Source organism: Schistocerca gregaria, chromosome 3 (assembly GCF_023897955.1).
Source record: "Schistocerca gregaria isolate iqSchGreg1 chromosome 3, iqSchGreg1.2, whole genome shotgun sequence".
Lineage (NCBI taxonomy): Eukaryota > Metazoa > Arthropoda > Insecta > Orthoptera > Acrididae > Schistocerca > Schistocerca gregaria.
In genome coordinates this window covers 2,827,501-2,855,000 of record NC_064922.1, presented here as the reverse complement: position 1 = coordinate 2,855,000, position 27,500 = coordinate 2,827,501, and the positions used below count along the sequence as shown (strand labels likewise).

Here is a 27,500-nt window from a genome sequence, read left to right as displayed (position 1 = left end):
ACTACGACGCCACCGGCAACTACAGCGACACATCAGGAACTTACTCACGGCAAAGAAACGCCGGGACTGGCGACAGACATGCACCCGTCTTAATGCCACCTTACCTATCAACTCGTCCAAGTACTGGTCAGCCTTCCGCCGCCTTACCGGATCTAAACCCTCTCCCTACTACCCTCTCCTTCATGATGACCACCCCTTCCCTGATGCCCTTAGTAAGGCCAACCATTTCGCCTCCTACCTCTCCGATATCCTTACCATCCCTGACGATCCCCAGTTCGATTATTCCCTCTTTCCTGATGTCCGTGATCGAACTGATACCTCTGTCCCCCCGCTTGCTCCTGGCTTCCAGTACTTGGACAACATCACACACACAGAACTAAATACCCCAATCACCACTCAAGATATCATTGCTACACTTCGCCCTAAACGCAACACTGCTCCCGGTCACGATCGTGTTACTTACCGTCACCTCCGTGAAGCTCCTGCCTCCTTCCTCTCCACATTGGCCAGGCTCTACAATGTGGTCCTGTCCACCGGCTACTACCCCGACCTGTGGAAAACCTCCCGGATCCTGATGTTCCTCAAGCCCGACAAACCGCCTTCCGCTGTCTCCTCCTACCGTCCCATCAGCCTTACCTCGGTCTTCAGCAAGGTCCTGGAATCCATTCTTACCCGCCGCCTACACAAGCACCTTCACCAACACCGCCTCCTCCCCCCTACCCAATGTGGCTTTCGGCCGTCCTTCTCAGCCGATGACCTCCTCCTTCACCTCACTCACCTCCTCTCCGAACAACTCAATTCCCGTCGTTCCGCCATCTTCCTTTCCCTCGACCTCGAACGCGCATATGACCGTGTGTGGCATTCCGGTCTCCTTTTCAAGCTCCAAACCTTTGCTCTTCCTCTCAACTATGTCCGTCTGGTCGCTTCCTTCCTTTCCCACCGTCCTTCCTATGTCACCATCCACAACACTGATTCCTACACCTTCTACCCCTCCGCCGGTGTGCCCCAAGGTTCCGTCCTTTCCCCTCTTCTCTACCTCCTTTACACGGCAGACATGCCTCCACCTGCACCTCCCCTACACCTTCTCCAGTACGCCGATGACACTGCCTTCCTTGCCCTCGCTCCCACCCTGCAACGCTCCCAGCACCTTCTCCAATCCTATCTTGACCGGTTCACCACTTGGTGTAACCAGTGGTTGCTCAAGGTCAATCCTTCCAAGACCCAGGCGATCATTGTAGGCAAAACCACTCGTTCCTTCCGTCTCCTTGATTTCTATCTTACTATTTATGGCCGTCCCATCACCCTCACACCTACTCTCAAGTACCTTGGTGTCACCCTCGACCGTCGCCTCTCCTGGAACCCACATCTCCGGACGATCCAAGCCAAGGCACGCTCCCGCCTCCGCCTCCTTAAGCTCCTTTCTGGCCGTACATGGGGTCTGGACCCTTCCACCATCCTCTACACCTACAAGTCCCTCATCCGTCCTATCCTTTGCTATGCTCATCCCGCCTGGATCTCTGCCCCTCCTACCTTCTACAAGTCCATTCAGATCCTAGAACGCCATGCGCTCCGCCTCGCCTATCGCATCCGTCTCCCTTCCCCCACGCGGATCCTCTATGACCTGATTCCCTTCCCGCACCTCCTCCTTTTCCTCGAACGGTTACGGATCCTCTACACCTCCCGCAAGCTTGATCCTCCACACCCTCTTGTCTCTCCCATCCTCTCCCACCCCAACCCGCTGCCGCGCCTGCATTCCTATATCCCACCTGCTCTCCATCTTTACACCCTCCACACCCTCTCCCTCGGTGGCTTCCGTCAACTCCCCCTCCCTGATGATGCCCTCCTCCCCTCCATCTACCCCTCCTACCAACTTTGAGCCTTACCTTCCCTCTCCTCTCCTTTTCCTGTGGGCACCCTCTCTCCCTTCTCTCCCTCCCTCCCCTCCCCTTTCTCCTTGGGCTTCCACTCCCCCTACCCTCCCCCTTCTCCTCCATCCCTCTCCTCCACTGGCATCTTCCCCTCCCCCTCTCTCTCCTCTTCCCCACACCTTTTCCCCTTGGCAGGCCACGACTCTGCTGTCTTCCATCAGTTACTTTCATCGTCCTACGCCGAAGACCATCGCATGTGTTTGTGCCTCGACTCTCCTGCAGTGTGTTTGTGTTTCGTCGTTTGTGCTCCGCTGGTTCACGTGTGGCCATCTGCCATCTGCGTTTGTGCACCGTGTTTCTCCGCTTTTATCCATTGTGCTACGCACGTGACCGACTCCGTTTTAACTCTGTTTTGTCTACTGTTTGTACCCCGCCGTCTTGATTGTTTTTATATCTCACTCATCTCTGTTCTGTGTATACTCTGAGGCCGAAGAGCGGCATACTTGGTCCGCTGCCGGCCTACCTGTTTGTCACAGGTATTAAAATCACAATAAAGGAAAAAAAAAAAAAAAAAAAAAAAAAAAAAAAAAAAAAAAACAGTACGGCATAAGGTGTTACGAGGCAGTCTGAATTACATTTTTTAGATGTATTTCACACAAATCTCGGAGCCTCTCGCGGTCGTCGTCGCCGCCGCCGCTTCTGCGGAAGTATCAAATGGCCATCGTAGCAAATGCGGCGAGGGACACCCTGCCATCGATTCCGAATGCGTAAAGTGTGTGGTCTTGTTTTCCTGTCTATGTTTGGTCGGTCTCGTAAGAGGTTGAATGTAACGAATGGTTGGGAAAGAGTAAGGGGCAGCGGCTGTGTGGAACGAAAACACAAATTCTCAGGGGCGTGAGCGTTTCGAGATGAGTCGTATATATGTTGTACTTGGTCGTCAGTGACCGTGTGGCCTAATGGATAAGGCGTCGGACTTCGGATCCGAAGATTGCAGGTTCGAATCCAGTCACGGTCGTGTTTTTCCAGTTCTGAAAAAGAAACATACCGTTTTAATCTAGCAATTGAGCAGTACGAAACCGTCTGAATGTTGCTGTTGACCATTCTGTGCTTGGAGATGGTCTTGAGCCTGAAACACACACAACAAGACCGGTGTTAAATAGCGAAATGGTCGGCAGAGTGCCCCCACCGCGAGTTTTGACTGGCACTTGCACATCTAAAACAACGTCGGAAAGTAACTCGTACAGCTTTTGAGTCACATCAAGCATGTGTGTTAATTTTGACGCCGCTAGCTCTGCAGATTGTCATGCAATTTCTTTACCTCTCAGAAATGATTATGAAATAAAAGTGAAGTACGTGACGAGTGTGACGTTAGGAAAACATTAGGCAGCATGGAGAGATTCTGTATGGGACCACCCAACCCAAACGAGTACAGTGTGATCTGCTACCCAGCAGGTATCCGACGAGGCAGCACGGCTAGCTCAGTCGGTAGAGCATGAGACTCTTATTCACAGGGTAGTGGGTTCGGGCCCTACGCTGGGGGGAACGGAATTTTTTCCGCTGAAGATGTATATTACTGATTTTCTGATTAACGTGATGTAATGAAAATAGCAACTTTAAAATTTGCCTACGTCTCCATCAGTCGCAAGAAAACTGTATTTGAAGGTGAAGGTGATTTTGTAGACATGTGTGAAAGTCATGTTCTGAAGTGCAGGTGGTTTTGTTTGGAGAGAACATCGGCTACATGTCAGATGTGTAGCCAAGCAGTAATGGGTCGCCTTAGCTGCAAATATTAGTCGAAAATATGAAGTGTTGTCAGCTGAAGTCTGATGATTCAGACGACCGTACGGACGAAGTACGCAAAAGTGCCGCTAGGCGGCGCCTGTGTAGCTCAGTGGTAGAGCATTGGTCTAGTAAACCAGGGGTCGTGAGTTCCATCCTCACAGGAGGAAGACGAATCTTGGAAATCAGTTGCGCGTCGTGGCCGTATAGCAAACAGTATCTGTGATGAGGTACAATTAGCGACAGGCGAATTATTAAGAATTACTCTCAGATGTGATTAAGGCGAATGGCGCAGATAAAGCATTTGCCAAAGCAGTACGGCATAAGGTGTTACGAGGCAGTCTGAATTACATTTTATAGATGTATTTCACACAAATCTCGGAGCCTCTCGCGGTCGTCGTCGTCGTCGTCGTCGTCGTCGTCGCCGCCGCTTCTGCAGAAGTAGCAAATGGCCATCGTAGCAAATGCGGCGAGGGACACCCTGCCATCGATTCCGAATGCGCAAAGTGTGTGGTCTTGTTTTCCTGTCTATGTTTGGTCGGTCTCGTAAGAGGTTGAATGTAACGAATGGTTGGGAAAGAGTAAGGGGCAGCGGCTGTGTGGAACGAAAACACAATTCCTCAGGGGCGTGAGCGTTTCGAGATGAGTCGTATATAAGTTGTACTTGGTCGTCAGTGACCATGTGGCCTAATGGATAAGGCGTCGGACTTCGGATCCGAAGATTGCAGTTTCGAATCCTGTCACGGTCGTGTTTTTCCAGTTCTGAAAAAGAAACATACCGTTTTAATCTAGCAATTGAGCAGTACGAAACCGTCTGAATGTTGCTGTTGACCATTCTGTTCTTGGAGATGGTCTTGAGCCTGAAACACACATAACAAGACCGGTGTTAAATAGCGAAATGGTCGGCAGAGTGCCCTCAACGCGAGTTTTGACTGCCACTTGCACATCTAAAACAACGTCGGAAAGTAGCTCGTACGGCTTTTGAGTCACATCAAGTATGTGTGTTAATTTTGACGCCGCTAGCTCTGCAGATTGTCATGCAATTCCTTTACCTCTCAGAAATGATTATGAAATAAAAGTGAAGTACGTGACGAGTGTGACGTTAGGATAACATTAGGCAGCATGGAGAGATTCTGTATGGGACCACCAAACCCAAACGAGTACAGTGTGATCTGCTACCCAGCAGGTATCCAGCGAGGCAGCACGGCTAGCTCAGTAGGTAGAGCATGAGACTCATATTCACAGGGTCGTGGGTTCGAGCCCTATGCTGGGCGGAATGGAATTTTTTTCCGCTGCAGATGTATATTACCGATTTTCTGATTAACGTGATGTAATGGAAATAGCAAATTTAAAATTTGCCTACGTCTCCATCAGTCGCAAGAAAACTGTATTTGAAGGTGAAGGTGATTTTGTAGACATGTGTGAAAGCCATGTTCTGAAGTGCAGGTGGTTTTGTTTGGAGAGAACATCGGCTATATGTCAGATGTGTAGCCAAGGAGTAATGGGTCGCCATAGATGCAAATATTAGTGGAAAATATGAAGTGTTGTCAGCTGAAGTCTGATGATTCAGACGACCGTACGGACGAAGTACGCAAAAGTGCCGCTAGGCGGCGCCTGTTTAGCTCAGTGGTAGAGCATTGGTCTAGTAAACCAGGGGTCGTGAGTTCCATCCTCACAGGAGGAAGACGAATCTTGGAAATCAGTTGCGCGTTGTGGCCGTATAGCAAACAGTACCTGTGATGAGGAACAATTAGCGACAGGCGTATTATTAAGAATTACTCTGAGATGTGATTAAGGCGAATGGCGCAGATAAAGCATTTGTCAAAGCAGTATGGCATAAGGTGGGACGAGGCAGTCTGAATTACATTTTATAGATGTATTTCTCACAAATCTCAGAGCTTCTCGCGGTCGTCGTCGTCGTCGTCGTCGTCGTCGTCGTCGTTGGCGCCGCCGCTTCTGCAGAAGTAGCAAATGGCCATCGTAGCAAATGCGGCGAGGGACACCCTGCCATCGATTCCGAATGCGCAAAGTGTGTGGTCTTGTTTTCCTGTCTATGTTTGGTCGGTCTCGTAAGAGGTTGAATGTAACGAATGGTTGGGAAAGAGTAAGGGGCAGCGGCTGTGTGGAACGAAAACACAATTCCTCAGGGGCGTGAGCATTTCGAGATGAGTCGTATATAAGTTGTACTTGGTCGTCAGTGACCGTGTGGCCTAATGGATAAGGCGTCGGACTTCGGATCCGAAGATTGCAGGTTCGAATCCTGTCACGGTCGTGTTTTTCCAGTTCTGAAAAAGAAACATACCGTTTTAATCTAGCAATTGAGCAGTACGAAACCGTCTGAATGTTGCTGTTGACCATTCTGTGCTTGGAGATGGTCTTGAGCCTGAAACACACACAACAAGACCGGTGTTAAATAGCGAAATGGTCGGCAGAGTGCCCTCACCGCGAGTTTTGACTGGCACTTGCACATCTAAAACAACGTCGGAAAGTAACTCGTACGGCTTTTGAGTCACATCAAGCATGTGTGTTAATTTTGACGCCGCTAGCTCTGCAGATTGTCATGCAATTCCTTTACCTCTCAGAAATGATTATGAAATAAAAGTTAAGTACGTGACGAGTGTGACGTTAGGAAAACATTAGGCAGCATGGAGAGATTCTGTATGGGACCACCCAACCCAAACGAGTACAGTGTGATCTGCTACCCAGCAGGTATCCGACGAGGCAGCACGGCTAGCTCAGTCGGTAGAGCATGAGACTCTTATTCACAGGGTAGTGGGTTCGAGCCCTACGCTGGGGGGAACGGAATTTTTTCCGCTGCAGATGTATATTACTGATTTTCTGATTAACGTGATGTAATGGAAATAGCAACTTTAAAATTTGCCTACGTCTCCATCAGTCGCAAGAAAACTGTATTTGAAGGTGAAGGTGATTTTGTAGACATGTGTGAAAGTCATGTTCTGAAGTGCAGGTGGTTTTGTTTGGAGAGAACATCGGCTACATGTCAGATGTGTAGCCAAGCAGTAATGGGTCGCCTTAGCTGCAAATATTAGTCGAAAATATGAAGTGTTGTCAGCTGAAGTCTGATGATTCAGACGACCGTACGGACGAAGTACGCAAAAGTGCCGCTAGGCGGCGCCAGTTTAGCTCAGTGGTAGAGCATTGGTCTAGTAAACCAGGGTTCGTGAGTTCCATCCTCACAGGAGGAAGACGAATCTTCGAAATCAGTTGCGCATCGTGGCCATATAGCAAACAGTATCTGTGATGAGGTACAATTAGCGACATTCGTATTATTAAGAATTTCTCTCAGATGTGACTAAGGCGAATGGTTCAGATAAAGAATTTGCCAAAGCAGTACGGCATAAAGTGGGACGAGGCAGTCTGAATTACATTTTATAGATGTATTTCTCACAAATCTCAAAGCTTCTCGCGGTCGTCGTCGTCGTCGTCGTCGTCGTCGTCGTCGTCGTCGGCGCCGCCGATTCTGCAGAAGTAGCAAATGGCCATCGTAGCAAATGCGGCGAGGGACACCCTGCCATCGATTCCGAATGCGCAAAGTGTGTGGTCTTGTTTTCCTGTCTATGTTTGGTCGGTCTCGTAAGAGGTTGAATGTAACGAATGGTTGGGAAAGAGTAAGGGGCAGCGGCTGTGTGGAACGAAAACACAATTCCTCAGGGGCGTGAGCGTTTCGAGATGAGTCGTATATAAGTTGTACTTGGTCGTCAGTGACCGTGTGGCCTAATGGATAAGGCGTCGGACTTCGGATCCGAAGATTGCAGGTTCGAATCCTGTCACGGTCGTGTTTTTCCAGTTCTGAAAAAGAAACATACCGTTTTAATCTAGCAATTGAGCAGTACAAAACCGTCTGAATGTTGCTGTTGACCATTCTGTTCTTGGAGATGGTCTTGAGCCTGAAACACACACAACAAGACCGGTGTTAAATAGCGAAATGGTCGGCAGAGTGCCCTCACCGCGAGTTTTGACTGCCACTTGCACATCTAAAACAACGTCGGAAAGTAACTCGTACGGCTTTTGAGTCACATCAAGCATGTGTGTTAATTTTGACACCGCTAGCTCTGCAGATTGTCATGCATTTCCTTTACCTCTCAGAAATGATTATGAAATAAAAGTGAATTACGTCCCGAGTGTGACGTTAGGAAAACATTAGGCAGCATGGAGAGATTCTGTATGGGATCACCCAACCCAAACGAGTACAGTGTGATCTGCTACCCAGCAGGTATCCGACGAGGCAGCACGGCTAGCTCAGTCGGTAGAGCATGAGACTCTCATTCACAGGGTCGTGGGTTCGAGCCCTACGCTGGGCGGAACGGAATTTTTATCCGCTGCAGATGTAAATTACCGATTTTCTGATTAACGTGATGTAATGGAAATAGCAACTTTAAAATGTGCCTACGTCTCCATCAGTCGCAAGAAAGCTGTATTTGAAGGTGAAGGTGATTTTGTAGACATGTGTGAAAGTCATGTTCTGAAGTGCAGGTGGTTTTGTTTGGAGAGAACATCGGCTACGTGTCAGATGTGTAGCCAAGCAGTAATGGGTCGCCATAGCTGCAAATATTAGTCGAAAATATGAAGTGTTGTCAGCTGAAGTCTGATGATTCAGACGACCGTACGGACGAAGTACGCAATAGTGCCGCTAGGCGGCGCCGGTTTAGCTCAGTGGTAGAGCATTGGTCTAGTTAACCAGGGGTCGTGAGTTCCATCCTCACAGGAGGAAGACGAATCTTGGAAATCAGTTGCACATCGTGGCCGTATAGCAAACAGTAACTGTGATGAGGAACAATTAGCGACAGGCGTATTATTAAGAATTACTCTCAGATGTGATTAAGGCGAATGGCGCAGATAAAGCATTTGCCAAAGCAGTACGGCATAAGGTGTTACGAGGCAGTCTGAATTACATTTTTTAGATGTATTTCACACAAATCTCGGAGCCTCTCGCGGTCGTCGTCGCCGCCGCCGCTTCTGCGGAAGTATCAAATGGCCATCGTAGCAAATGCGGCGAGGGACACCCTGCCATCGATTCCGAATGCGTAAAGTGTGTGGTCTTGTTTTCCTGTCTATGTTTGGTCGGTCTCGTAAGAGGTTGAATGTAACGAATGGTTGGGAAAGAGTAAGGGGCAGCGGCTGTGTGGAACGAAAACACAATTTCTCAGGGGCGTGAGCGTTTCGAGATGAGTCGTATATAAGTTGTACTTGGTCGTCAGTGACCGTGTGGCCTAATGGATAAGGCGTCGGACTTCGGATCCGAAGATTGCAGGTTCGAATCCAGTCACGGTCGTGTTTTTCCAGTTCTGAAAAAGAAACATACCCTTTTAATCTAGCAGTACGAAACCGTCTGAATGTTGCTGTTGACCATTCTGTGCTTGGAGATGGTCTTGAGCCTGAAACACTCACAACAAGACCGGTGTTAAATAGCGAAATGGTCGGCAGAGTGCCCTCACCGCGAGTTTTGACTGGCACTTGCACATCTAAAACAACGTCGGAAAGTAACTCGTACAGCTTTTGAGTCACATCAAGCATGTGTGTTAATTTTGACGCCGCTAGCTCTGCAGATTGTCATGCAATTCCTTTACCTCTCAGAAATGATTATGAAATAAAAGTGAAGTACGTGACGAGTGTGACGTTAGGAAAACATTAGGCAGCATGGAGAGATTCTGTATGGGACCACCCAACCCAAACGAGTACAGTGTGATCTGCTACCCAGCAGGTATCCGACGAGGCAGCACGGCTAGCTCAGTCGGTAGAGCATGAGACTCTTATTCACAGGGTAGTGGGTTCGGGCCCTACGCTGGGGGGAACGGAATTTTTTCCGCTGCAGATGTATATTACTGATTTTCTGATTAACGTGATGTAATGGAAATAGCAACTTTAAAATTTGCCTACGTCTCCATCAGTCGCAAGGAAACTGTATTTGAAGGTGAAGGTGATTTTGTAGACATGTGTGAAAGTCATGTTCTGAAGTGCAGGTGGTTTTGTTTGGAGAGAACATCGGCTACATGTCAGATGTGTAGCCAAGCAGTAATGGGTCGCCTTAGCTGCAAATATTAGTCGAAAATATGAAGTGTTGTCAGCTGAAGTCTGATGATTCAGACGACCGTACGGACGAAGTACGCAAAAGTGCCGCTAGGCGGCGCCTGTGTAGCTCAGTGGTAGAGCATTGGTCTAGTAAACCAGGGGTCGTGAGTTCCATCCTCACAGGAGGAAGACGAATCTTGGAAATCAGTTGCGCGTCGTGGCCGTATAGCAAACAGTATCTGTGATGAGGTACAATTAGCGACAGGCGAATTATTAAGAATTACTCTCAGATGTGATTAAGGCGAATGGCGCAGATAAAGCATTTGCCAAAGCAGTACGGCATAAGGTGTTACGAGGCAGTCTGAATTACATTTTATAGATGTATTTCACACAAATCTCGGAGCCTCTCGCGGTCGTCGTCGTCGTCGTCGCCGCCGCTTCTGCAGAAGTAGCAAATGGCCATCGTAGCAAATGCGGCGAGGGACACCCTGCCATCGATTCCGAATGCGCAAAGTGTGTGGTCTTGTTTTCCTGTCTGTGTTTGGTCGGTCTCGTAAGAGGTTGAATGTAACGAATGGTTGGGAAAGAGTAAGGGGCAGCGGCTGTGTGGAACGAAAACACAATTCCTCAGGGGCGTGAGCGTTTCGAGATGAGTCGTATATAAGTTGTACTTGGTCGTCAGTGACCGTGTGGCCTAATGGATAAGGCGTCGGACTTCGGATCCGAAGATTGCAGTTTCGAATCCTGTCACGGTCGTGTTTTTCCAGTTCTGAAAAAGAAACATACCGTTTTAATCTAGCAATTGAGCAGTACGAAACCGTCTGAATGTTGCTGTTGACCATTCTGTTCTTGGAGATGGTCTTGAGCCTGAAACACACATAACAAGACCGGTGTTACATAGCGAAATGGTCGGCAGAGTGCCCTCAACGCGAGTTTTGACTGCCACTTGCACATCTAAAACAACGTCGGAAAGTAGCTCGTACGGCTTTTGAGTCACATCAAGTATGTGTGTTAATTTTGACGCCGCTAGCTCTGCAGATTGTCATGCAATTCCTTTACCTCTCAGAAATGATTATGAAATAAAAGTGAAGTACGTGACGAGTGTGACGTTAGGATAACATTAGGCAGCATGGAGAGATTCTGTATGGGACCACCAAACCCAAACGAGTACAGTGTGATCTGCTACCCAGCAGGTATCCAGCGAGGCAGCACGGCTAGCTCAGTAGGTAGAGCATGAGACTCTCATTCACAGGGTCGTGGGTTCGAGCCCTACGCTGGGCGGAACGGAATTTTTATCCGCTGCAGATGTATATTACCGATTTTCTGATTAACGTGATGTAATGGAAATAGCAAATTTAAAATTTGCCTACGTCTCCATCAGTCGCAAGAAAACTGTATTTGAAGGTGAAGGTGATTTTGTAGACATGTGTGAAAGCCATGTTCTGAAGTGCAGGTGGTTTTGTTTGGAGAGAACATCGGCTACATGTCAGATGTGTAGCCAAGGAGTAATGGGTCGCCATAGTTGCAAATATTAGTGGAAAATATGAAGTGTTGTCAGCTGAAGTCTGATGATTCAGACGACCGTACGGACGAAGTACGCAAAAGTGCCGCTAGGCGGCGCCTGTTTAGCTCAGTGGTAGAGCATTGGTCTAGTAAACCAGGGGTCGTGAGTTCCATCCTCACAGGAGGAAGACGAATCTTGGAAATCAGTTGCGCGTTGTGGCCGTATAGCAAACAGTATCTGTGATGAGGAACAATTAGCGACAGGCGTATTATTAAGAATTACTCTGAGATGTGATTAAGGCGAATGGCGCAGATAAAGCATTTGTCAAAGCAGTATGGCATAAGGTGGGACGAGGCAGTCTGAATTACATTTTATAGATGTATTTCTCACAAATCTCAGAGCTTCTCGCGGTCGTCGTCGTCGTCGTCGTCGTCGTCGGCGCCGCCGCTTCTGCAGAAGTAGCAAATGGCCATCGTAGCAAATGCGGCGAGGGACACCCTGCCATCGATTCCGAATGCGCAAAGTGTGTGGTCTTGTTTTCCTGTCTATGTTTGGTCGGTCTCGTAAGAGGTTGAATGTAACGAATGGTTGGGAAAGTGTAAGGGGCAGCGGCTGTGTGGAACGAAAACACAATTCCTCAGGGGCGTGAGCATTTCGAGATGAGTCGTATATAAGTTGTACTTGGTCGTCAGTGACCGTGTGGCCTAATGGATAAGGCGTCGGACTTCGGATCCGAAGATTGCAGGTTCGAATCCTGTCACGGTCGTGTTTTTCCAGTTCTGAAAAAGAAACATACCGTTTTAATCTAGCAATTGAGCAGTACGAAACCGTCTGAATGTTGCTGTTGACCATTCTGTGCTTGGAGATGGTCTTGAGCCTGAAACACACACAACAAGACCGGTGTTAAATAGCGAAATGGTCGGCAGAGTGCCCTCACCGCGAGTTTTGACTGGCACTTGCACATCTAAAACAACGTCGGAAAGTAACTCGTACGGCTTTTGAGTCACATCAAGCATGTGTGTTAATTTTGACGCCGCTAGCTCTGCAGATTGTCATGCAATTCCTTTACCTCTCAGAAATGATTATGAAATAAAAGTGAAGTACGTGACGAGTGTGACGTTAGGATAACATTAGGCAGCATGGAGAGATTCTGTATGGGACCACCAAACCCAAACGAGTACAGTGTGATCTGCTACCCAGCAGATATCCAGCGAGGCAGCACGGCTAGCTCAGTAGGTAGAGCATGAGACTCTCATTCACAGGGTCGTGGGTTCGAGCCCTACGCTGGGCGGAACGGAATTTTTATCCGCTGCAGATGTATATTACCGATTTTCTGATTAACGTGATGTAATGGAAATAGCAAATTTAAAATTTGCCTACGTCTCCATCAGTCGCAAGAAAACTGTATTTGAAGGTGAAGGTGATTTTGTAGACATGTGTGAAAGCCATGTTCTGAAGTGCAGGTGGTTTTGTTTGGAGAGAACATCGGCTACATGTCAGATGTGTAGCCAAGGAGTAATGGGTCGCCATAGTTGCAAATATTAGTGGAAAATATGAAGTGTTGTCAGCTGAAGTCTGATGATTCAGACGACCGTACGGACGAAGTACGCAAAAGTGCCGCTAGGCGGCGCCTGTTTAGCTCAGTGGTAGAGCATTGGTCTAGTAAACCAGGGGTCGTGAGTTCCATCCTCACAGGAGGAAGACGAATCTTGGAAATCAGTTGCGCGTTGTGGCCGTATAGCAAACAGTATCTGTGATGAGGAACAATTAGCGACAGGCGTATTATTAAGAATTACTCTGAGATGTGATTAAGGCGAATGGCGCAGATAAAGCATTTGTCAAAGCAGTATGGCATAAGGTGGGACGAGGCAGTCTGAATTACATTTTATAGATGTATTTCTCACAAATCTCAGAGCCTCTCGCGGTCGTCGTCGTCGTCGTCGTCGCCGCCGCCGCCGCCGCCGGCGCCGAGGCCGCTTCTGCAGAAGTAGCAAATGGCCATCGTAGCAAATGCGGCGAGGGACACCCTGCCATCGATTCCGAATGCGCAAAGTGTGTGGTCTTGTTTTCCTGTCTATGTTTGGTCGGTCTCGTAAGAGGTTGAATGTAACGAATGGGTGGGAAAGAGTAAGGGGCAGCCTCTGTGTGGAACGAATACACAATTCCTCAGGGGCGTGAGCGTCTCGAGATGAGTCGTATATAAGTTGTACTTGGTCGTCAATGACCGTGTGGCCTAATGGATAAGGCGTCGGACTTCGGATCCGAAGATTGCAGGTTCGAAACCTGTCACGGTCGTGTTTTTCCAGTTCTGAAAAAGAAACATACCGTTTTAATCTAGCAATTGAGCAGTACGAAACCGTCTGAATGTTGCTGTTGACCATTCTGTTCTTGGAGATGGTCTTGAGCCTGAAACACACATAACAAGACCGGTGTTAAATAGCGAAATGGTCGGCAGAGTGCCCTCAACGCGAGTTTTGACTGCCACTTGCACATCTAAAACAACGTCGGAAAGTAGCTCGTACGGCTTTTGAGTCACATCAAGTATGTGTGTTAATTTTGACGCCGCTAGCTCTGCAGATTGTCATGCAATTCCTTTACCTCTCAGAAATGATTATGAAATAAAAGTGAAGTACGTGACGAGTGTGACGTTAGGAAAACATTAGGCAGCATGGAGAGATTCTGTATGGGACCACCCAACCCAAACGAGTACAGTGTGATCTGCTACCCAGCAGGTATCCGACGAGGCAGCACGGCTAGCTCAGTCGGTAGAGCATGAGACTCTTATTCACAGGGTAGTGGGTTCGGGCCCTACGCTGGGGGGAACGGAATTTTTTCCGCTGCAGATGTATATTACTGATTTTCTGATTAACGTGATGTAATGGAAATAGCAACTTTAAAATTTGCCTACGTCTCCATCAGTCGCAAGAAAACTGTATTTGAAGGTGAAGGTGATTTTGTAGACATGTGTGAAAGTCATGTTCTGAAGTGCAGGTGGTTTTGTTTGGAGAGAACATCAGCTACATGTCAGATGTGTAGCCAAGCAGTAATGGGTCGCCTTAGCTGCAAATATTAGTCGAAAATATGAAGTGTTGTCAGCTGAAGTCTGATGATTCAGACGACCGTACGGACGAAGTACGCAAAAGTGCCGCTAGGCGGCGCCTGTTTAGCTCAGTGGTAGAGCATTGGTCTAGTAAACCAGGGGTCGTGAGTTCCATCCTCACAGGAGGAAGACGAATCTTGGAAATCAGTTGCGCGTCGTGGCCGTATAGCAAACAGTATCTGTGATGAGGTACAATTAGCGACAGGCGTATTATTAAGAATTACTCTCAGATGTGATTAAGGCGAATGGCGCAGATAAAGCATTTGCCAAAGCAGTACGGCATAAGGTGTTACGAGGCAGTCTGAATTACATTTTATAGATGTATTTCACACAAATCTCGGAGCCTCTCGCGGTCGTCGTCGTCGTCGTCGCCGCCGCTTCTGCAGAAGTAGCAAATGGCCATCGTAGCAAATGCGGCGAGGGACACCCTGCCATCGATTCCGAATGCGCAAAGTGTGTGGTCTTGTTTTCCTGTCTATGTTTGGTCGGTCTCGTAAGAGGTTGAATGTAACGAATGGGTGGGAAAGAGTAAGGGGCAGCGTCTGTGTGGAACGAAAACACAATTCCTCAGGGACGTGAGCGTTTCGAGATGAGTCGTATATAAGTTGTACTTGGTCGTCAGTGACCGTGTGGCTTAATGTATAAGGCGTCGGACTTCGGATCCGAAGATTGCAGGTTCGAATCCTGTCACGGTCGTGTTTTTCCAGTTCTGAAAAAGAAACATACCGTTTTAATGTAGCAATTGAGCAGTACGAAACCGTCTGAATGTTGCTGTTGACCATTCTGTTCTTGGAGATGGTCTTGAGCCTGAAACACACATAACAAGACCGGTGTTAAATAGCGAAATGGTCGGCAGAGTGCCCTCAACGCGAGTTTTGACTGCCACTTGCACATCAAAAACAACGTCGGAAAGTAGCTCGTATGGCTTTTGAGTCACATCAAGTATGTGTGTTAATTTTGACGCCGCTAGCTCTGCAGATTGTCATGCAATTCCTTTACCTCTCAGAAATGATTATGAAATAAAAGTGAAGTACGTGACGAGTGTGACGTTAGGAAAACATTAGGCAGCATGGAGAGATTCTGTATGGGACCACCCAACCCAAACGAGTACAGTGTGATCTGCTACCCAGCAGGTATTCGACGAGGCAGCACGGCTAGCTCAGTCGGTAGAGCATGAGACTCTTATTCACAGGGTAGTGGGTTCGGGCCCTACGCTGGGGGGAACGGAATTTTTTCCGCTGCAGATGTATATTACTGATTTTATGATTAACGTGATGTAATGGAAATAGCAACTTTAAAATTTGCCTACGTCTCCATCAGTCGCAAGGAAACTGTATTTGAAGGTGAAGGTGATTTTGTAGACATGTGTGAAAGTCATGTTCTGAAGTGCAGGTGGTTTTGTTTGGAGAGAACATCGGCTACATGTCAGATGTGTAGCCAAGCAGTAATGGGTCGCCTCAGCTGCAAATATTAGTCGAAAATATGAAGTGTTGTCAGCTGAAGTCTGATGATTCAGACGACCGTACGGACGAAGTACGCAAAAGTGCCGCTAGGCGGCGCCTGTTTAGCTCAGTGGTAGAGCATTGGTCTAGTAAACCAGGGGTCGTGAGTTCCATCCTCACAGGAGGAAGACGAATCTTGGAAATCAGTTGCGCGTCGTGGCCGTATAGCAAACAGTATCTGTGATGAGGTACAATTAGCGACAGGCGAATTATTAAGAATTACTCTCAGATGTGATTAAGGCGAATGGCGCAGATAAAGCATTTGCCAAAGCAGTACGGCATAAGGTGTTACGAGGCAGTCTGAATTACATTTTATAGATGTATTTCACACAAATCTCGGAGCCTCTCGCGGTCGTCGTCGTCGTCGTCGTCGTCGCCGCTTCTGCAGAAGTAGCAAATGGCCATCGTAGCAAATGCGGCGAGGGACACCCTGCCATCGATTCCGAATGCGCAAAGTGTGTGGTCTTGTTTTCCTGTCTATGTTTGGTCGGTCTCGTAAGAGGTTGAATGTAACGAATGGTTGGGAAAGAGTAAGGGGCAGCGGCTGTGTGGAACGAAAACACAATTCCTCAGGGGCGTGAGCGTTTCGAGATGAGTCGTATATAAGTTGTGCTTGGTCGTCAGTGACCGTGTGGCCTAATGGATAAGGCGTCGGACTTCGGATCCGAAGATTGCAGGTTCGAATCCTGTCACGGTCGTGTTTTTCCAGTTCTGAAAAAGAAACATACCGTTTTAATCTAGCAATTGAGCAGTACGAAACCGTCTGAATGTTGCTGTTGACCATTCTGTTCTTGGAGATGGTCTTGAGCCTGAAACACACATAACAAGACCGGTGTTAAATAGCGAAATGGTCGGCAGAGTGCCCTCAACGCGAGTTTTGACTGCCACTTGCACATCTAAAACAACGTCGGAAAGTAGCTCGTACGGCTTTTGAGTCACATGAAGTATGTGTGTTAATTTTGACGCCGCTAGCTCTGCAGATTGTCATGCAATTCCTTTACCTCTCAGAAATGATTATGAAATAAAAGTGAAGTACGTGACGAGTGTGATGTTAGGATAACATTAGGCAGCATGGAGAGACTCTGTATGGGACCACCAAACCCAAACGAGTACAGTGTGATCTGCTACGCAGCAGGTATCCAGCGAGGCAGCACGGCTAGCTCAGTAGCTAGAGCATGAGACTCATATTCACAGGGTCGTGGGTTCGAGCCCTATGCTGGGCGGAATGGAATTTTTTTCCGCTGCAGATGTATATTACCGATTTTCTGATTACCGTGATGTAATGGAAATAGCAACTTTAAAATTTGCCTACGTCTCCATCAGTCGCAAGAAAACTGTATTTGAAGGTGAAGGTGATTTTGTAGACATGTGTGAAAGCCATGTTCTGAAGTGCAGGTGGTTTTGTTTGGAGAGAACATCGGCTACATGTCAGATGTGTAGCCAAGCAGTAATGGGTCGCCTCAGCTGCAAATATTAGTCGAAAATATGAAGTGTTGTCAGCTGAAGTCTGATGATTCAGACGACCGTACGGACGAAGTACGCAAAAGTGCCGCTAGGCGGCGCCTGTTTAGCTCAGTGGTAGAGCATTGGTCTAGTAAACCAGGGGTCGTGAGTTCCATCCTCACAGGAGGAAGACGAATCTTGGAAATCAGTTGCGCGTCGTGGCCGTATAGCAAACAGTATCTGTGATGAGGTACAATTAGCGACAGGCGAATTATTAAGAATTACTCTCAGATGTGATTAAGGCGAATGGCGCAGATAAAGCATTTGCCAAAGCAGTACGGCATAAGGTGTTACGAGGCAGTCTGAATTACATTTTATAGATGTATTTCACACAAATCTCGGAGCCTCTCGCGGTCGTCGTCGTCGTCGTCGTCGTCGCCGCTTCTGCAGAAGTAGCAAATGGCCATCGTAGCAAATGCGGCGAGGGACACCCTGCCATCGATTCCGAATGCGCAAAGTGTGTGGTCTTGTTTTCCTGTCTATGTTTGGTCGGTCTCGTAAGAGGTTGAATGTAACGAATGGTTGGGAAAGAGTAAGGGGCAGCTGCTGTGTGGAACGAAAACACAATTCCTCAGGGGCGTGAGCGTTTCGAGATGAGTCGTATATAAGTTGTACTTGGTCGTCAGTGACCGTGTGGCCTAATGGATAAGGCGTCGGACTTCGGATCCGAAGATTGCAGGTTCGAATCCTGTCACGGTCGTGTTTTTCCAGTTCTGAAAAAGAAACATACCGTTTTAATCTAGCAATTGAGCAGTACAAAACCGTCTGAATGTTGCTGTTGACCATTCTGTTCTTGGAGATGGTCTTGAGCCTGAAACACACATAACAAGACCGGTGTTAAATAGCGAAATGGTCGGCAGAGTGCCCTCAACGAGAGTTTTGACTGCCACTTGCACATCAAAAACAACGTCGGAAAGTAGCTCGTATGGCTTTTGAGTCACATCAAGTATGTGTGTTAATTTTGACGCCGCTAGCTCTGCAGATTGTCATGCAATTCCTTTACCTCTCAGAAATGATTATGAAATAAAAGTGAAGTACGTGACGAGTGTGACGTTAGGAAAACATTAGGCAGCATGGAGAGATTCTGTATGGGACCACTTAACCCAAACGAGTACAGTGTGATCTGCTACCCAGCAGGTATTCGACGAGGCAGCACGGCTAGCTCAGTCGGTAGAGCATGAGACTCTTATTCACAGGGTAGTGGGTTCGGGCCCTACGCTGGGGGGAACGGAATTTTTTCCGCTGCAGATGTATATTACTGATTTTCTGATTAACGTGATGTAATGGAAATAGCAACTTTAAAATTTGCCTACGTCTCCATCAGTCGCAAGGAAACTGTATTTGAAGGTGAAGGTGATTTTGTAGACATGTGTGAAAGTCATGTTCTGAAGTGCAGGTGGTTTTGTTTGGAGAGAACATCGGCTACATGTCAGATGTGTAGCCAAGCAGTAATGGGTCGCCTCAGCTGCAAATATTAGTCGAAAATATGAAGTGTTGTCAGCTGAAGTCTGATGATTCAGACGACCGTACGGACGAAGTACGCAAAAGTGCCGCTAGGCGGCGCCTGTTTAGCTCAGTGGTAGAGCATTGGTCTAGTAAACCAGGGGTCGTGAGTTCCATCCTCACAGGAGGAAGACGAATCTTGGAAATCAGTTGCGCGTCGTGGCCGTATAGCAAACAGTATCTGTGATGAGGTACAATTAGCGACAGGCGAATTATTAAGAATTACTCTCAGATGTGATTAAGGCGAATGGCGCAGATAAAGCATTTGCCAAAGCAGTACGGCATAAGGTGTTACGAGGCAGTCTGAATTACATTTTATAGATGTATTTCACACAAATCTCGGAGCCTCTCGCGGTCGTCGTCGTCGTCGTCGTCGTCGTCGTCGTCGTCGCCGCTTCTGCAGAAGTAGCAAATGGCCATCGTAGCAAATGCGGCGAGGGACACCCTGCCATCGATTCCGAATGCGCAAAGTGTGTGGTCTTGTTTTCCTGTCTATGTTTGGTCGGTCTCGTAAGAGGTTGAATGTAACGAATGGTTGGGAAAGAGTAAGGGGCAGCGGCTGTGTGGAACGAAAACACAATTCCTCAGGGGCGTGAGCGTTTCGAGATGAGTCGTATATAAGTTGTACTTGGTCGTCAGTGACCGTGTGGCCTAATGGATAAGGCGTCGGACTTCGGATCCGAAGATTGCAGGTTCGAATCCTGTCACGGTCGTGTTTTTCCAGTTCTGAAAAAGAAACATACCGTTTTAATCTAGCAATTGAGCAGTACGAAACCGTCTGAATGTTGCTGTTGACCATTCTGTTCTTGGAGATGGTCTTGAGCCTGAAACACACATAACAAGACCTGTGTTAAATAGCGAAATGGTCGGCAGAGTGCCCTCAACGCGAGTTTTGACTGCCACTTGCACATCTAAAACAACGTCGGAAAGTAGCTCGTACGGCTTTTGAGTCACATCAAGTATGTGTGTTAATTTTGACGCCGCTAGCTCTGCAGATTGTCATGCAATTCCTTTACCTCTCAGAAATGATTATGAAATAAAAGTGAAGTACGTGACGAGTGTGACGTTAGGAAAACATTAGGCAGCATGGAGAGATTCTGTATGGGACCACCCAACCCAAACGAGTACAGTGTGATCTGCTACCCAGCAGGTATCCGACGAGGCAGCACGGCTAGCTCAGTCGGTAGAGCATGAGACTCTTATTCACAGGGTAGTGGGTTCGGGCCCTACGCTGGGGGGAACGGAATTTTTTCCGCTGCAGATGTATATTACTGATTTTCTGATTAACGTGATGTAATGGAAATAGCAACTTTAAAATTTGCCTACGTCTCCATCAGTCGCAAGAAAACTGTATTTGAAGGTGAAGGTGATTTTGTAGACATGTGTGAAAGTCATGTTCTGAAGTGCAGGTGGTTTTGTTTGGAGAGAACATCGGCTACATGTCAGATGTGTAGCCAAGCAGTAATGGGTCGCCTCAGCTGCAAATATTAGTCGAAAATATGAAGTGTTGTCAGCTGAAGTCTGATGATTCAGACGACCGTACGGACGAAGTACGCAAAAGTGCCGCTGGGCGGCGCCTGTTTAGCTCAGTGGTAGAGCATTGGTCTAGTAAACCAGGGGTCGTGAGTTCCATCCTCACAGGAGGAAGACGAATCTTGGAAATCAGTTGCGCGTCGTGGCCGTATAGCAAACAGTATCTGTGATGAGGTACAATTAGCGACAGGCGAATTATTAAGAATTACTCTCAGATGTGATTAAGGCGAATGGCGCAGATAAAGCATTTGCCAAAGCAGTACGGCATAAGGTGTTACGAGGCAGTCTGAATTACATTTTATAGATGTATTTCACACAAATCTCGGAGCCTCTCGCGGTCGTCGTCGTCGTCGTCGTCGTCGTCGTCGTCGTCGTCGTCGTCGCCGCCGCCGCCGCTTCTGCAGAAGTAGCAAATGGCCATCGTAGCAAATGCGGCGAGGGACACCCTGCCATCGATTCCGAATGCGCAAAGTGTGTGGTCTTGTTTTCCTGTCTATGTTTGGTCGGTCTCCTAAGAGGTTGAATGTAACGAATGGGTGGGAAAGAGTAAGAGGCAGCGCCTGTGTGGAACGAAAACACAATTCCTCAGGGGCGTGAGCGTTTCGAGATGAGTCGTTTATAAGTTGTACTTGGTCGTCAGTGACCGTGTGGCCTAATGTATAAGGCGTCGGACTTCGGATCCGAAGATTGCAGGTTCGAATCCTGTCACGGTCGTGTTTTTCCAGTTCTGAAAAAGAAACATACCGTTTTAATGTAGCAATTGAGCAGTACAAAACCGTCTGAATGTTGCTGTTGACCATTCTGTTCTTGGAGATGGTCTTGAGCCTGAAACACACATAACAAGACCGGTGTTAAATAGCGAAATGGTCGGCAGAGTGCCCTCAACGAGAGTTTTGACTGGCACTTGCACATCTAAAACAACGTCGGAGAGTAGCTCGTACGGCTTTTGAGTCACATCAAGTATGTGTGTTAATTTTGACGCCGCTAGCTCTGCAGATTGTCATGCAATTCCTTTACCTCTCAGAAATGATTATGAAATAAAAGTGAAGTACGTGACGAGTGTGACGTTAGGAAAACATTAGGCAGCATGGAGAGATTCTGTATGGGACCACCCAACCCAAACGAGTACAGTGTGATCTGCTACCCAGCAGGTATTCGACGAGGCAGCACGGCTAGCTCAGTCGGTAGAGCATGAGACTCTTATTCACAGGGTAGTGGGTTCGGGCCCTACGCTGGGGGGAACGGAATTTTTTCCGCTGCAGATGTATATTACTGATTTTCTGATTAACGTGATGTAATGGAAATAGCAACTTTAAAATTTGCCTACGTCTCCATCAGTCGCAAGAAAACTGTATTTGAAGGTGAAGGTGATTTTGTAGACATGTGTGAAAGTCATGTTCTGAAGTGCAGGTGGTTTTGTTTGGAGAGAACATCGGCTACATGTCAGATGTGTAGCCAAGCAGTAATGGGTCGCCTCAGCTGCAAATATTAGTCGAAAATATGAAGTGTTGTCAGCTGAAGTCTGATGATTCAGACGACCGTACGGACGAAGTACGCAAAAGTGCCGCTAGGCGGCACCTGTTTAGCTCAGTGGTAGAGCATTGGTCTAGTAAACCAGGGGTCGTGAGTTCCATCCTCACAGGAGGAAGACGAATCTTGGAAATCAGTTGCGCGTCGTGGCCGTATAGCAAACAGTATCTGTGATGAGGTACAATTAGCGACAGGCGAATTATTAAGAATTACTCTCAGATGTGATTAAGGCGAATGGCGCAGATAAAGCATTTGCCAAAGCAGTACGGCATAAGGTGTTACGAGGCAGTCTGAATTACATTTTATAGATGTATTTCACACAAATCTCGGAGCCTCTCGCGGTCGTCGTCGTCGTCGTCGTCGTCGTCGCCGCCGCCGCCGCCGCTTCTGCAGAAGTAGCAAATGGCCATCGTAGCAAATGCGGCGAGGGACACCCTGCCATCGATTCCGAATGCGCAAAGTGTGTGGTCTTGTTTTCCTGTCTATGTTTGGTCGGTCTCGTAAGAGGTTGAATGTAACGAATGGGTGGGAAAGAGTAAGGGGCAGCGTCTGTGTGGAACGAAAACACAATTCCTCAGGGACGTGAGCGTTTCGAGATGAGTCGTATATAAGTTGTACTTGGTCGTCAGTGACCGTGTGGCCTAATGTATAAGGCGTCGGACTTCGGATCCGAAGATTGCAGGTTCGAATCCTGTCACGGTCGTGTTTTTCCAGTTCTGAAAAAGAAACATACCGTTTTAATGTATCAATTGAGCAGTACGAAACCGTCTGAATGTTGCTGTTGACCATTCTGTTCTTGGAGATGGTCTTGAGCCTGAAACACACATAACAAGACCGGTGTTAAATAGCGAAATGGTCGGCAGAGTGCCCTCAACGCGAGTTTTGACTGCCACTTGCACATCAAAAACAACGTCGGAAAGTAGCTCGTACGGCTTTTGAGTCACATCAAGTATGTGTGTTAATTTTGACGCCGCTAGCTCTGCAGATTGTCATGCAATTCCTTTACCTCTCAGAAATGATTATGAAATAAAAGTGAAGTACGTGACGAGTGTGACGTTAGGAAAACATTAGGCAGCATGGAGAGATTCTGTATGGGACCACCCAACCCAAACGAGTACAGTGTGATCTGCTACCCAGCAGGTATTCGACGAGGCAGCACGGCTAGCTCAGTCGGTAGAGCATGAGACTCTTATTCACAGGGTAGTGGGTTCGGGCCCTACGCTGGGGGAACGGAATTTTTTCCGCTGCAGATGTATATTACTGATTTTCTGATTAACGTGAAGTAATGGAAATAGCAACTTTAAAATTTGCCTACGTCTCCATCAGTCGCAAGAAAACTGTATTTGAAGGTGAAGGTGATTTTGTAGACATGTGTGAAAGTCATGTTCTGAAGTGCAGGTGGTTTTGTTTGGAGAGAACATCGGCTACATGTCAGATGTGTAGCCAAGCAGTAATGGGTCGCCTCAGCTGCAAATATTAGTCGAAAATATGAAGTGTTGTCAGCTGAAGTCTGATGATTCAGACGACCGTACGGACGAAGTACGCAAAAGTGCCGCTAGGCGGCGCCTGTTTAGCTCAGTGGTAGAGCATTGGTCTAGTAAACCAGGGGTCGTGAGTTCCATCCTCACAGGAGGAAGACGAATCTTGGAAATCAGTTGCGCGTCGTGGCCGTATAGCAAACAGTATCTGTGATGAGGTACAATTAGCGACAGGCGAATTATTAAGAATTACTCTCAGATGTGATTAAGGCGAATGGCGCAGATAAAGCATTTGCCAAAGCAGTACGGCATAAGGTGTTACGAGGCAGTCTGAATTACATTTTATAGATGTATTTCACAAAAATCTCGGAGCCTCTCGCGGTCGTCGTCGTCGTCGTCGTCGTCGTCGTCGTCGTCGCCGCCGCCGCTTCTGCAGAAGTAGCAAATGGCCATCGTAGCAAATGCGGCGAGGGACACCCTGCCATCGATTCCGAATGCGCAAAGTGTGTGGTGTTGTTTTCCTGTCTATGTTTGGTCGGTCTCGTAAGAGGTTGAATGTAACGAATGGTTGGGAAAGAGTAAGGGGCAGCGGCTGTGTGGAACGAAAACACAATTCCTCAGGGGCGTGAGCGTTTCGAGATGAGTCGTATATAAGTTGTACTTGGTCGTCAGTGACCGTGTGGCCTAATGGATAAGGCGTCGGACTTCGGATCCGAAGATTGCAGGTTCGAATCCTGTCACGGTCGTGTTTTTCCAGTTCTGAAAAAGAAACATACCGTTTTAATCTAGCAATTGAGCAGTACGAAACCGTCTGAATGTTGCTGTTGACCATTCTGTTCTTGGAGATGGTCTTGAGCCTGAAACACACATAACAAGACCGGTGTTAAATAGCGAAATGGTCGGCAGAGTGCCCTCAACGCGAGTTTTGACTGCCACTTGCACATCTAAAACAACGTCGGAAAGTAGCTCGTACGGCTTTTGAGTCACATCAAGTATGTGTGTTAATTTTGACGCCGCTAGCTCTGCAGATTGTCATGCAATTCCTTTACCTCTCAGAAATGATTATGAAATAAAAGTGAAGTACGTGACGAGTGTGACGTTAGGATAACATTAGGCAGCATGGAGAGACTCTGTATGGGACCATTAAACCCAAACGAGTACAGTGTGATCTGCTACCCAGCAGGTATCCAGCGAGGCAGCACGGCTAGCTCAGTAGGTAGAGCATGAGACTCATATTCACAGGGTCGTGGGTTCGAGCCCTATGCTGGGCGGAATAGAATTTTTTTCCGCTGCAGATGTATATTACCGATTTTCTGATTAACGTGATGTAATGGAAATAGCAACTTTAAAATTTGCCTACGTCTCCATCAGTCGCAAGAAAACTGTATTTGAAGGTGAAGGTGATTTTGTAGACATGTGTGAAAGCCATGTTCTGAAGTGCAGGTGGTTTTGTTTGGAGAGAACATCGGCTACATGTCAGATGTGTAGCCAAGCAGTAATGGGTCGCCATAGTTGCAAATATTAGTGGAAAATATGAAGTGTTGTCAGCTGAAGTCTGATGATTCAGACGACCGTAACGACGAAGTACGCAAAAGTGCCGCTAGGCGGCGCCTGTTTAGCTCAGTGGTAGAGCAGTGGTCTAGTAAACCAGGGGTCGTGAGTTCCATCCTCACAGGAGGAAGACGAATCTTGGAAATCAGTTGCGCGTCGTGGCCGTATAGCAAACAGTATCTGTGATGAGGAACAATTAGCGACAGGCGTATTATTAAGAATTACTCTGAGATGTGATTAAGGCGAATGGCGCAGATAAAGCATTTGTCAAAGCAGTATGGCATAAGGTGGGACGAGGCAGTCTGAATTACATTTTATAGATGTATTTCTCACAAATCTCAGAGCTTCTCGCGGTCGTCGTCGTCGTCGTCGTCGTCGTCGTCGTCGGCGCCGCCGCTTCTGCAGAAGTAGCAAATGGCCATCGTAGCAAATGCGGCGAGGGACACCCTGCCATCGATTCCGAATGCGCAAAGTGTGTGGTCTTGTTTTCCTGTCTATGTTTGGTCGGTCTCGTAAGAGGTTGAATGTAACGAATGGGTGGGAAAGAGTAAGGGGCAGCGTCTGTGTGGAACGAAAACACAATTCCTCAGGGGCGTGAGCGTTTCGAGATGAGTCGTTTTTTAAGTTGTACTTGGTCGTCAGTGACCGTGTGGCCTAATGTATAAGGCGTCGGACTTCGGATCCGAAGATTGCAGGTTCGAATCCTGTCACAGTCGTGTTTTTCCAGTTCTGAAAAAGAAACATACCGTTTTAATGTAGCAATTGAGCAGTACAAAACCGTCTGAATGTTGCTGTTGACCATTCTGTTCTTGGAGATGGTCTTGAGCCTGAAACACACATAACAAGACCGGTGTTAAATAGCGAAATGGTCGGCAGAGTGCCCTCAACGCGAGTTTTGACTGCCACTTGCACATCAAAAACAACGTCGGAAAGTAGCTCGTACGGCTTTTGAGTCACATCAAGTATGTGTGTTAATTTTGACGCCGCTAGCTCTGCAGATTGTCATGCAATTCCTTTACCTCTCAGAAATGATTATGAAATAAAAGTGAAGTACGTGACGAGTGTGACGTTAGGAAAACATTAGGCAGCATGGAGAGATTCTGTATGGGACCACCCAACCCAAACGAGTACAGTGTGATCTGCTACCCAGCAGGTATTCGACGAGGCAGCACGGCTAGCTCAGTCGGTAGAGCATGAGACTCTTATTCACAGGGTAGTGGGTTCGGGCCCTACGCTGGGGGAACGGAATTTTTTCCGCTGCAGATGTATATTACTGATTTTCTGATTAACGTGATGTAATGGAAATAGCAACTTTAAAATTTGCCTACGTCTCCATCAGTCGCAAGAAAACTGTATTTGAAGGTGAAGGTGATTTTGTAGACATGTGTGAAAGTCATGTTCTGAAGTGCAGGTGGTTTTGTTTGGAGAGAACATCGGCTACATGTCAGATGTGTAGCCAAGCAGTAATGGGTCGCCTCAGCTGCAAATATTAGTCGAAAATATGAAGTGTTGTCAGCTGAAGTCTGATGATTCAGACGACCGTACGGACGAAGTACGCAAAAGTGCCGCTAGGCGGCGCCTGTTTAGCTCAGTGGTAGAGCATTGGTCTAGTAAACCAGGGGTCGTGAGTTCCATCCTCACAGGAGGAAGACGAATCTTGGAAATCAGTTGCGCGTCGTGGCCGTATAGCAAACAGTATCTGTGATGAGGTACAATTAGCGACAGGCGAATTATTAAGAATTACTCTCAGATGTGATTAAGGCGAATGGCGCAGATAAAGCATTTGCCAAAGCAGTACGGCATAAGGTGTTACGAGGCAGTCTGAATTACATTTTATAGATGTATTTCACACAAATCTCGGAGCCTCTCGCGGTCGTCGTCGTCGTCGTCGTCGTCGTCGTCGTCGTCGTCGCCGCTTCTGCAGAAGTAGCAAATGGCCATCGTAGCAAATGCGGCGAGGGACACCCTGCCATCGATTCCGAATGCGCAAAGTGTGTGGTGTTGTTTTCCTGTCTATGTTTGGTCGGTCTCGTAAGAGGTTGAATGTAACGAATGGTTGGGAAAGAGTAAGGGGCAGCGGCTGTGTGGAACGAAAACACAATTCCTCAGGGGCGTGAGCGTTTCGAGATGAGTCGTATATAAGTTGTACTTGGTCGTCAGTGACCGTGTGGCCTAATGGATAAGGCGTCGGACTTCGGATCCGAAGATTGCAGGTTCGAATCCTGTCACGGTCGTGTTTTTCCAGTTCTGAAAAAGAAACATACCGTTTTAATCTAGCAATTGAGCAGTACGAAACCGTCTGAATGTTGCTGTTGACCATTCTGTTCTTGGAGATGGTCTTGAGCCTGAAACACACAAACAAGACCGGTGTTAAATAGCGAAATGGTCGGCAGAGTGCCCTCAACGCGAGTTTTGACTGCCACTTGCACATCTAAAACAACGTCGGAAAGTAGCTCGTACGGCTTTTGAGTCACATCAAGTATGTGTGTTAATTTTGACGCCGCTAGCTCTGCAGATTGTCATGCAATTCCTTTACCTCTCAGAAATGATTATGAAATAAAAGTGAAGTACGTGACGAGTGTGACGTTAGGATAACATTAGGCAGCATGGAGAGACTCT

General features: G+C 47.5%; 22 non-coding genes across 22 annotated transcripts; all 22 read left to right on the top strand.

The window, feature by feature from the left end:
• Positions 1-2,810: 2,810 nt before the first annotated feature.
• On the top strand, positions 2,811-2,883 carry Trnar-ucg (transfer RNA arginine (anticodon UCG)). The gene has a single exon. It is a non-coding gene; the product is annotated as a tRNA-Arg (tRNA).
• A 1,440-nt stretch (positions 2,884-4,323) lies between these two features.
• On the top strand, positions 4,324-4,396 carry Trnar-ucg (transfer RNA arginine (anticodon UCG)). Its single transcript has one exon. It is a non-coding gene; the product is annotated as a tRNA-Arg (tRNA).
• A 452-nt stretch (positions 4,397-4,848) lies between these two features.
• Positions 4,849-4,921, top strand: Trnam-cau (transfer RNA methionine (anticodon CAU)). Its single transcript has one exon. It is a non-coding gene; the product is annotated as a tRNA-Met (tRNA).
• Positions 4,922-5,846: 925 nt separating this feature from the next.
• On the top strand, positions 5,847-5,919 carry Trnar-ucg (transfer RNA arginine (anticodon UCG)). Its single transcript has one exon. It is a non-coding gene; the product is annotated as a tRNA-Arg (tRNA).
• Positions 5,920-7,371: 1,452 nt separating this feature from the next.
• Trnar-ucg (transfer RNA arginine (anticodon UCG)) lies at positions 7,372-7,444 on the top strand. Its single transcript has one exon. It is a non-coding gene; the product is annotated as a tRNA-Arg (tRNA).
• Positions 7,445-7,896: 452 nt separating this feature from the next.
• Positions 7,897-7,969, top strand: Trnae-cuc (transfer RNA glutamic acid (anticodon CUC)). Its single transcript has one exon. It is a non-coding gene; the product is annotated as a tRNA-Glu (tRNA).
• An 898-nt stretch (positions 7,970-8,867) lies between these two features.
• On the top strand, positions 8,868-8,940 carry Trnar-ucg (transfer RNA arginine (anticodon UCG)). The gene has a single exon. It is a non-coding gene; the product is annotated as a tRNA-Arg (tRNA).
• A 1,420-nt stretch (positions 8,941-10,360) lies between these two features.
• Positions 10,361-10,433, top strand: Trnar-ucg (transfer RNA arginine (anticodon UCG)). Its single transcript has one exon. It is a non-coding gene; the product is annotated as a tRNA-Arg (tRNA).
• Positions 10,434-10,885: 452 nt separating this feature from the next.
• Positions 10,886-10,958, top strand: Trnae-cuc (transfer RNA glutamic acid (anticodon CUC)). Its single transcript has one exon. It is a non-coding gene; the product is annotated as a tRNA-Glu (tRNA).
• A 916-nt stretch (positions 10,959-11,874) lies between these two features.
• Positions 11,875-11,947, top strand: Trnar-ucg (transfer RNA arginine (anticodon UCG)). The gene has a single exon. It is a non-coding gene; the product is annotated as a tRNA-Arg (tRNA).
• A 452-nt stretch (positions 11,948-12,399) lies between these two features.
• Positions 12,400-12,472, top strand: Trnae-cuc (transfer RNA glutamic acid (anticodon CUC)). Its single transcript has one exon. It is a non-coding gene; the product is annotated as a tRNA-Glu (tRNA).
• Positions 12,473-13,403: 931 nt separating this feature from the next.
• Positions 13,404-13,476, top strand: Trnar-ucg (transfer RNA arginine (anticodon UCG)). Its single transcript has one exon. It is a non-coding gene; the product is annotated as a tRNA-Arg (tRNA).
• A 1,428-nt stretch (positions 13,477-14,904) lies between these two features.
• On the top strand, positions 14,905-14,977 carry Trnar-ucg (transfer RNA arginine (anticodon UCG)). The gene has a single exon. It is a non-coding gene; the product is annotated as a tRNA-Arg (tRNA).
• A 1,431-nt stretch (positions 14,978-16,408) lies between these two features.
• On the top strand, positions 16,409-16,481 carry Trnar-ucg (transfer RNA arginine (anticodon UCG)). The gene has a single exon. It is a non-coding gene; the product is annotated as a tRNA-Arg (tRNA).
• Positions 16,482-17,913: 1,432 nt separating this feature from the next.
• On the top strand, positions 17,914-17,986 carry Trnar-ucg (transfer RNA arginine (anticodon UCG)). Its single transcript has one exon. It is a non-coding gene; the product is annotated as a tRNA-Arg (tRNA).
• A 1,443-nt stretch (positions 17,987-19,429) lies between these two features.
• Trnar-ucg (transfer RNA arginine (anticodon UCG)) lies at positions 19,430-19,502 on the top strand. The gene has a single exon. It is a non-coding gene; the product is annotated as a tRNA-Arg (tRNA).
• A 1,461-nt stretch (positions 19,503-20,963) lies between these two features.
• Positions 20,964-21,036, top strand: Trnar-ucg (transfer RNA arginine (anticodon UCG)). The gene has a single exon. It is a non-coding gene; the product is annotated as a tRNA-Arg (tRNA).
• A 1,446-nt stretch (positions 21,037-22,482) lies between these two features.
• Trnar-ucg (transfer RNA arginine (anticodon UCG)) lies at positions 22,483-22,555 on the top strand. The gene has a single exon. It is a non-coding gene; the product is annotated as a tRNA-Arg (tRNA).
• A 1,448-nt stretch (positions 22,556-24,003) lies between these two features.
• Positions 24,004-24,076, top strand: Trnar-ucg (transfer RNA arginine (anticodon UCG)). Its single transcript has one exon. It is a non-coding gene; the product is annotated as a tRNA-Arg (tRNA).
• A 452-nt stretch (positions 24,077-24,528) lies between these two features.
• Positions 24,529-24,601, top strand: Trnam-cau (transfer RNA methionine (anticodon CAU)). Its single transcript has one exon. It is a non-coding gene; the product is annotated as a tRNA-Met (tRNA).
• Positions 24,602-25,524: 923 nt separating this feature from the next.
• On the top strand, positions 25,525-25,597 carry Trnar-ucg (transfer RNA arginine (anticodon UCG)). The gene has a single exon. It is a non-coding gene; the product is annotated as a tRNA-Arg (tRNA).
• A 1,445-nt stretch (positions 25,598-27,042) lies between these two features.
• Trnar-ucg (transfer RNA arginine (anticodon UCG)) lies at positions 27,043-27,115 on the top strand. Its single transcript has one exon. It is a non-coding gene; the product is annotated as a tRNA-Arg (tRNA).
• The last annotated feature ends 385 nt before the right edge of the window (positions 27,116-27,500 follow it).